This window comes from Taudactylus pleione, unplaced genomic scaffold (assembly GCF_031769625.1).
Source record: "Taudactylus pleione unplaced genomic scaffold, aTauple2 ptg000085l, whole genome shotgun sequence".
NCBI classification, from domain to species: Eukaryota; Metazoa; Chordata; class Amphibia; order Anura; family Myobatrachidae; genus Taudactylus; species Taudactylus pleione.
This window is the reverse complement of record NW_028284487.1, coordinates 5,964,701-5,971,840: the sequence shown is the minus strand read 5'-3', so window position 1 is coordinate 5,971,840 and position 7,140 is coordinate 5,964,701. Positions and strand designations below refer to the sequence as shown.

General features: G+C 45.3%; 1 pseudogene; it reads right to left on the bottom strand.

Moving 5' to 3' along the window:
- Positions 1-6,031: 6,031 nt before the first annotated feature.
- LOC148530700 (5S ribosomal RNA) lies at positions 6,032-6,149 on the bottom strand (annotated as a pseudogene).
- Between the last annotated feature and the right edge of the window lie 991 nt (positions 6,150-7,140).

Here is a 7,140-nt window from a genome sequence, read left to right as displayed (position 1 = left end):
GCTACACAGCTAGCGTGGGGCCGCCCCCAAACGGCAGGCGTTCTCATGGGAACGCCTCTGTTTGGGCAGCCACCCCCCCCCGGCCCGCCCACCAAAGGGGGCGAGCTGTCACTCAACATCGACAGCTCGCCCCCTTTGGAGCGAGACCCGGAGCGACGGAGTGCCCGTCGCTAGCCGGGTCTCGCGCATGCGCACGACGGAGCCGGCTCCTTCGTGTGCATGTGCTGTGGGCCACCATCGACCCGGTTGCGAGCGCTCAGCGCTTGCGACCGGGTCTGAATCAGGCCCTGAATCCCCCCCATAGTGTCTCAGTGTTTCCTTATTTTAATTACATTTGTTTAATGATGAACAAAGCATTAAGCTTTGTCCATATCTAATATAAACATAGGAAATGGCATCTAGCATCACTTCAGCTATTGTTTAAGTATACTTTATTCCATAAGGTTTTGCTATGTCTTAATTTTCTGATGGTAATCCTACTCCTGACGCACCAAGGTTTAGTGTGTATTCAAACGCAAGGGGGGGAGGGAGGGTTGTCCTGTTGCCTGGAAATATTTCCTTATACAGACCTCCCAACTGTCCCTTGGTGGTGGATGTGGTGCTTAGCAGGGCAAGCAGTGAATAGATGCCATACGCATGCACATGGCATCTATTCGGTTGAGAGAGGGATAATGCCGGACTGGAGCATGAAGGACCCACAGGGGAATGCAATAATAGAGGCACACAAAAGGGTGTGGCCAGTCACTGGAGGGAGTGTGGCCAATAACTAATATATACATATATTAGTGGGAGAGGTCAGTGATCTTCTGTGCATGGTAGTCAGTTATGTGGGCAAGGGAGGTTGTGGTGGGCATGGAGGGGTCATGTAGGCAGTGCAGTGTTTGGTATGGAGGGGCCAGTACAAAAACAGCAGAGAGATATTGTTTTGGAATGGAAAGGTCAAGTGAATAGTGCAGATAGGTAGTGGTGAGTATGGAGGGGTCAAGGAGGTAGTGCAGATAGGTAGTGGTAAACATGGAGGAGTCAGAGAGGTTGTGGTGAGTCACCCAGTAACCCTTGCAATGCTGGTCAGTTATGGGTAAATGAGATCACTACACATGTACTAACATTATGCCACACTGTAGTGCCCCCCTTATTGTGCCACACTGTAGTGCCCCCACATTATACCACACTATTGTGCATTATGCCACACTATAGTGCCCCACACATTATACCACACTCTAGTGTCCCCACATTGTGCCACACTGTATTGCCCCCACATTATGCCACAGTACAGTGCCCCCACATTATACTGCACTGTAGTGCCCACAGATTATACCACACTGTAGTGCCCACACATTAAGCCACACTGTAGTGCCCACACATTATGCCACACTGTAGTGCACTCCACATTATGCCACACTGTAGTGCCCACCCATTATGTCACACTGTAGCTTCCACACATGTCACAGTGTAGTGCCCAAACAGTATGACACACTATAGTGCATTCACATTATATCACACTGTAGTATTCACACATTATGCCACAATGTAGTGCCCACACATAATGCTACACTGTAGTACCCACACATTATGCTACCTGTAGTGACCACACACTATGCCACCTGTAATGCTCACACATTATGCCACTTGTAGTGCCCACACATTAGTCTACACTGTACTGTCAACACATTGTGCCAGCTGTAGTGCCCACACATTATGCTACACTGTAGTACCCACACATGATGACACTGTTGTACTCACACATTATGCCACAGTGTAGTGCCCCCACATTATACCACACTATTGTGCATTATCCCACACATTATGCCACCTGTAATGCCCACACACTATGCTACACTGTAGTGCCCGCACAATATGCTACACTGTAGTTCCAACATATTATGCCACCTGTAGTGCCCACCATATTATGCCACACCGTAGTCCCTACACATTATACCACACTGTATTGCCCACACAGTGGTACTCACCAAAAGCATCCTCGGGCAGCCTGCAGAGCAACCATCACAGCCTCTCAATGGGTCACACACATGAGGCTGCGCTGCTGCTACTCTCCGGGTCAGAGGAGCATGTGATGAGCTCCTCCAATCATAGCTCAGCACATGCTCCTCTGACCCCTCTGCAGAGACTACTGAGATTTATTACCCAGTCGTGTACTGCAGTGGTGAGTCTGACTGCACTCAGTGCACTGTATCCCGGTCCTCTCTGCGTGTAGCTGCTGACCTGGTCAGTCACAGCCTTGATGACTGCATGGCAAGCAGCTGCACTGTAGTCTGCTATATAAATGGCACCGTAGGCCACACCCACTCGCAATAGAGGGCGTGGCTACAAATCAGTGGGGCCCACCGGGGATTTCACCGAATCCCCAGAAGCCCAGTCTGAGTCTGGAAAGGGACTGGGGGCACAGCATGCCCAAAAACTCCTGGAGCGCTGTGGCAAAAATGGGGGGCATGGCTCACAATTATTACATTTCCCGCAAGGCTACACACAGAATGTTGAGAGGTATGCCTAATACAGGGTGTTTCACACGCTATTGGCCCCAAAGTTTTTTCACCAGATACTGAATGTTGAATTTTGCCCGTGGTTTCTGACTTCCAAACTGCTCAATAAATTGTCTGTGGCATGCTTTTTTCGACTGGACAAGAAATAGTGTAATGCAAAATTCAAATTCAAATAAGTGAACCACATCAACTGCCATCCTCACTGGCAGTTGGTGTGCCTCCCCTATTTGAATTTTGGACTGCGCTGCTGACTAGGGTGATGAACAGCTGGCCTTCTTTTTGTGCACGTGTGAACAGCTGGCCTGGATTGTAATGGCGAACACTTTCAACACTTGCTAAAGCTGGCCATACACCAGACCAGCTTTCCTCCAACCATCCAACTAGGTGGTTGGTTGGAATGAAAATCCGGTAATGCATGGGAGCAAATGACAATCAGCAATTTGCTCCCGAACACCGGAAAACGGATGATAGCTGTTGCTCGGACAAGTTGTTTAAGTCAAACAGATTTAACCAACTTGCTTGAACAACCTTTTTCGTGTTTTATGGTGTTTGGGAGCAAATTGCTTATGCCTTTTGCTCCCATACATTCCCGGATTTTCATTCCAACCAACCAACTAGTTGGATGGTTGGAGGAAAGTTAGTCTGGTGTATGGCCAGCTTAAAGGGGCCTATCCATTAGGCGACCTGAAAAACTGAACATCTAGCGTTCAGTCCTTCAGGTCGCCGGGTGCGGTTCCCGCACTGAACAGCGTTCACTGAACGTCATTCAGTGCAGGAGACCGACCTACTATCTGTGAACATGTGGAACCTTACGATCATCGTCAGGTTGACCAGCATGTTCGACAGATAGTTGGGGTCGGCAAAGACCCAGCGTGCACGTGCGTTGCTGGTCCTTGCCAGCTGTCCATTAGACGACTTTCTGATCAATCCGACCAAAACCACCTAGTATTGGTCGGATTGTTCAAAAAGTTGTCTAATGGATAGGCCCCTTAAGACTTCCTCATGTTTCTCATAGACCAAGGTATGTCTGTGTCAAATTTCACTAAATTACATTTAAAACTTATAAGAAAAACTGTGGGGCCAATAGTGAGTGAAACACCCTGTTTTCTCCATGATCCTCTTGCCTGTATTTAGTGACTTTGGTCTGAGAAGGCTTTGTTTCTGCTAAAACTTAATTAACACCTGTGTTTATCTCATAGACTATTGTATGCTTTCAGAGCTGTTACGTCCAGCTCAGCTGCGTTAAATGTGGAATGCAATGTAATCACTGCAGGGAAAATAGCTCATTGTTACCAAATGTTCAATAATTGTGATAATGGGGTTACAGCAAACCTCTGGAAAGGATGTCCTTTCATAAATAAATAATGCTGGAGAAAAAATGTCATAACCTAAAAGGAGTAAGCTTATCCCAATCAGCTACTATTTTCCACAGGATTAGTGGTGGCTTGGAAGTAACTCTCAGCAGAGGAAATTGATACAGAAACAACCACACATTGGAATATTTTCTAGCATACAAATGTATCCTGTTAATACCTCTCTGTTATATTTGCATATATTAGTTCCTAGGTATGATGAGTGCAGGCTCTCTGCTGTTCCTGTGCAGACCTCACACGCTCTGTGGGCTACATCTGTACCGTCTCTGCACTGCTCCCCTCCCACATCTGTCCTAGGTTCCCAGCGTTGGGGGGTAGTGGGAACATCTGGATGCAATTTATAAGAGGGAGGGGGTTTGGTTCAGTTTATCTTTCTTGCTGACGTAGCAAAACCAAAAGGGGCAGGAATGAAAAGATTGGTGACAGATAAGTGACCTGCAATGGATTTTGATGTGTCTGTCTATCTATCTATCTATCTATCTATCTATCTATCTATCTATCTATCTATCTATCTAAAAACTTTGGCCCTCATTCAGAGTCGGTCGTAAGCGGCCACGCGGTCGTACGCCTAACGATCGAGAATCAGAAAAAAAAAACAATCGCATGGCCGGGTGATCGCAAACAAAGTGACGCACATACATGAACAAAGCACCTCCTCTAGCTAACGAGTGATAGCAGCTAGCGATCGAGTCGATCGTTGTCAGTCGTTGTCTGTCGCTGTATGTTAATTCTCTTCTGATGGTTGCGGCCGCTTGTGCAAATTACTCCAAAAATTAACAAAAAAACACCCACAAACGGCCTTTCATGTCAATCAACTCTCGGAAGCCACTTCCTGCTCGTAAGCCGTATGCTCAACAGCATTTTGGATTGCAAGGTCTCGTACGCACATGCGCACAACTAACCGTACGCATGCGTGGTTTGGAAACATCGGATGCGTACGACCGAGCGGCCGATTTGTCTCTAAGCTCCAAGAATATGAATGTAAGACTCTAATATATATATATATACTGTACATATATATATATATATATATATATATATATATATACTGCAAAAGATGGCCGGCACTCCACAAAAAAAAGGTGATACTTGCCCGGGTGCCCTCCAATGGAAAAACTGCCAAACATGTATGGAAATAACGGCGGCACTCACAGGACTTGTGTAAAGAAGACTCACGACTCAGGAAGGTCAAAGTTCAACGTTTCAGTCTGGCGACTTTTATCAAGAACTACAAACAAAAGATACAGTGCATACCTTTATACCCAGTGACATCCCATAGTGACAATGTACACCTGCTCACCACGCTGCTGCTGGCGTCATCAACATGAGACAGAGCGCTTGCGCAATGATGCAATCGCGCACAGCGTGGTTACCATGGTAAGTAACCAGGACGACTACATGTAAATACACAGAACAGGCTCTGCAACGAAAGCGTGCTACAATCCCCCCCGCTTGCGCACTGGGGAGCGAGCACGCTGTCGCTGTGACAAGGCAGACGCATAGCAATACTGTGTAATGATTCCTGGTGAGGTGGCAAAGCAAGCGGTGACATACAAATTAAACAACAATGCGAATACAGAAACAACAATATGATACATGCGGGTAATAACAACACAATTTCAATGTAATAAAGAGTCATATTAACGATCTTGCTACATGAGCAAGCATGTACCATGTAACATACATGATAACAACAGGTAAGTGGCATATGTCTTGGGTAATATTGAAAATCAGAACCCACAGGTCAAACATGTTATCCAACTCTTAAACGAGTGTGAAGCCAAGCAATGCATGTATACAAATATGTGTATATGAATAATCAATATATGAACTTGTGAGGATGGAATGACCTCCACATGACCAAAACTGAACAAATGAAACCTTTAGGCTTAAAATGGAATGGTTCTGACCCTGCCAAGCAGGAAAAAATGTGACATATAAAGCTGATATGAAACAAATGGCAGGTCATAAGGCTCTGAAAGGTCCACCATGTAATATAGACTGGTGGATCCTAAAGGGGATTCCGCAGTGCACATAAATAATAAATAATCAAAACACTGCCCAGCTGGATGTATCTGACAAAAGTCCATCCACTGTGTGGAATAAGGAAAAGTGACGGCAAATGCAACCGGATGAACATCAGATAAGGATAACTCCATGTTACAGCACCAGGTATTCCTAGATGGTCTCCCATTCAAGTACTGGCCTGGCCTACACTGCTTAGCTTCAAAGATCAGACGGTATAAGGCATATCCAGTGCAGTATGGCTGTAGCAGAAGAATGATAAATCCAAGTGTGATCATCCTGCATATGTCTAAAACCGAGACAACAGCAAATCACCACACAGCAGATAGCTCCAAACAAAACAATACCACCTGGCATTGAAAATACAACATGAAAATTACAAACATATAAATTAGACAAAGCAATAATGAAGCCTGAAGATGTGGGTAACAACTACCCCGTGAGTATAAGTGTAACTGCATTATGTGGCAGTGATGTGAGGAAACCCTCAAAAAAAACAGGAAAGAGAGAGTTGTTCATTAAGACCATTTGCCGTCACTTTTCCTTATTCCACACAGTGGATGGACTTTTGTCAGATACATCCAGCTGGGCAGTGTTTTGATTATTTATTATTTATGTGCACTGCGGAATCCCCTTTAGGATCCACCAGTCTATATTACATGGTGGACCTTTCAGAGCCTTATGACCTGCCATTTGTTTCATATCAGCTTTATATGTCACATTTTTTCCTGCTTGGCAGGGTCAGAACCATTCCATTTTAAGCCTAAAGGTTTCATTTGTTCAGTTTTGGTCATGTGGAGGTCATTCCATCCTCACAAGTTCATATATTGATTATTCATATACACATATTTGTATACATGCATTGCTTGGCTTCACACTCGTTTAAGAGTTGGATAACATGTTTGACCTGTGGGTTCTGATTTTCAATATTACCCAAGACATATGCCACTTACCTGTTGTTATCATGTATGTTACATGGTACATGCTTGCTCATGTAGCAAGATCGATAATATGACTCTTTATTACATTGAAATTGTGTTGTTATTACCCGCATGTATCATATTGTTGTTTCTGTATTCGCATTGTTGTTTAATTTGTATGTCACCGCTTGCTTTGCCACCTCACCAGGAATCATCACACAGTATTGCTATGCGTCTGCCTTGTCACAACGACAGCGTGCTCGCTCCCCAGTGCGCAAGCGGGGGGGATTGTAGCACGCTTTCGTTGCAGAGCCTGTTCTG